Source organism: Rattus norvegicus, chromosome 1 (assembly GCF_021556685.1).
Source record: "Rattus norvegicus strain SHRSP/BbbUtx chromosome 1, alternate assembly SHRSP_T2T, whole genome shotgun sequence".
Classification (NCBI taxonomy): Eukaryota; Metazoa; Chordata; class Mammalia; order Rodentia; family Muridae; genus Rattus; species Rattus norvegicus.
The window spans coordinates 215985669-215987730 of record NC_141534.1 but is presented as its reverse complement, the minus strand read 5'-3'; the positions used below and the strand labels follow the sequence as shown (position 1 = coordinate 215987730).

General features: G+C 52.1%; 1 long non-coding RNA gene across 1 annotated transcript; it reads right to left on the bottom strand.

The window, feature by feature from the left end:
* Positions 1 to 565: 565 nt before the first annotated feature.
* Positions 566 to 2062, bottom strand: LOC147997033 (uncharacterized). The gene is made up of 2 exons (XR_015652834.1): positions 1954 to 2062; positions 566 to 1104 (listed from the first exon to the last, which is right to left on the bottom strand). It is a non-coding gene; the product is annotated as an uncharacterized LOC147997033 (long non-coding RNA).

Here is a 2062-nt window from a genome sequence, read left to right as displayed (position 1 = left end):
GATACATTCATGTTTGCTATATTTGGAAACAAAGCCAGAGAGTAGAGAGCCTAGGAGAACTCCTGTGCCTGACTTCAGGGCGAACGAGACAGGCCTTGCAGTTTCCTATCCAGCTGAGGCATGAACACGGGTGATCTCAGCATCTAGAGGCTGAAGCAGGAGGATCTGGACTAGAGAAGGCGGGTCTCCTGGCTAGTCTGTCAACTTGACACACGCTAGAGTCGTCTGAGAGGAAGGAGCCTCAGTTGAGAAAATGGCTCCAAAAGATCTGACTATACATAGGCAAGCCAGTAGGACATTTTCTCAGTTAGAGATGGATGTGGGAGGGCCCAGCACCTCTGTGGGTGGTGCTGGCCCTGCTGCTGCTGGTCCTTGGTTCTGTAATGAGCAAGCCTTATGGGCAAGCCAGCAGTGAACAGCACCCTCCACAGCCGCCACAGCCGCTCCTCCCTCCAGGTTCCTGACCTGTTTGAAGCCTTGGCTTCCCTGATGGGCTCTGACTTAGGACGGGGAACCCTTTCCTCCCCAAGTTGCTTTTGGTCACCATGTTTCATCACAGCAGTAGCAACCCTAAGACAGCAGTTTTATTCAAAAACCTAAAGAACCTTTCTTTTTGACCTAGGTCCTTTTAGGGTACAGTTTTTACATGAACCCTAAACTTGATATAGTGTTACATTGTTCAGGGCTGGCATTTCACTGTGTGACACAGCAGGAGGATAAAGAGCTTCAGGCACTGTCCCACCATTCCCCACCCCAGTCTCACTGTTCCCCACCCTCAGTCGTGCTGGTGGTTTCACCATACTGGCCAAGTCTCAGGCAGAGCAGTACCCCGAACTGTCTTTTGAGAGGAAATGAAAGGCAGAGGAGCTGGATCAAACACTAAGGGCAGGGATGGGAATCAGTCCAATTCTTTCCCTCTCTCTGAGGAGCTTCAGCCAGGCCCAACTTCCCCAGTCATTTCCCTCCAGGCAAGTAGCACCACCAGTTTGACTTTGCAGAGGGTACAGGCAGATCTTCTGTGTAAAGGCCCCAGACCTTAGCACAACTGACTCCATGATGGAAATACCATTCAGTCTGTAAAACTCAGCACATAGGCAGCACCACCTGCAAATGAAAACAAAGACAGAATCCATCACAGCCTATAGTTCTGGGGAAGTCTCTAAATGTACGAACATTGCTTTTTGGCTCCTGTAGGTCCGTGTCTGGGTAACTGATCTTGTTAACTGAAATATGTCAACCCAGAAACCTAGGGGTTTGTGCTTAAAATCTCACCTGAGAAAGGCTCGTGACTACACTGGGATCCTGAGTGCCCTGTGTAGTTGCCAACCAGCTCATAAGGACTTTCTATTGGCTTGAACCCACGTCCTAACAGTCTTCTCTGATGGGTACCCCACAGCAGCCGCAGCTCCCCACTGACTCCTTAGGAGGCAGTGTGCCTCCGGAAGGAATTCTAGAATCACAACTTAGACCTGTGGCACTCAGGATACCTTGGCTCTGGACATCCAGTTGTCGATCAATGGGGCGGGAGAGAGACTGAGGGCATCACTCTGAGCAGTGGTGGGGGTTCCCAGGGCACAGTGGGCACAGTGCCAGCCTTAGCCTGGTGGGAGTCTCTGAGGCAGGGCGGGCACAGTGCCAGCCTTGGCTTCCTGCACCTGTGGGATCCCAGCTCCAGCCTTCCAGAACGACCTGGTCAGAATGCTCTGTGCCTCTCCTTGCAACAAAGAGGAGCTTTGTGGTCCCCACCTGGAAGGCGGGCAAAGTTCACAGCCTGGACTTTTGTCTGCCATTGGAACTCCAGTCACGGGGCTAAACTCTGACGCTGGCTTCTAGCCTTAGGCATCTCTCCAGTGTGTGAGCACCCAGTCTAATCCCGGTCAAGATCCTGTCAGTTAGCAATAACTGCCCTACCTCCAGAAGAGTCCCCTGCCTGGAATATCCTATCCAATTTACCTAGAAACTCATCCTTCCGGACCTAATTGAGTCCCACACACTTTAGCGCTGTCGGAAGCCACCCGCGGTTGGTGGCAATCACTGACGCAGGTTTGGGAGACTCAGCCAC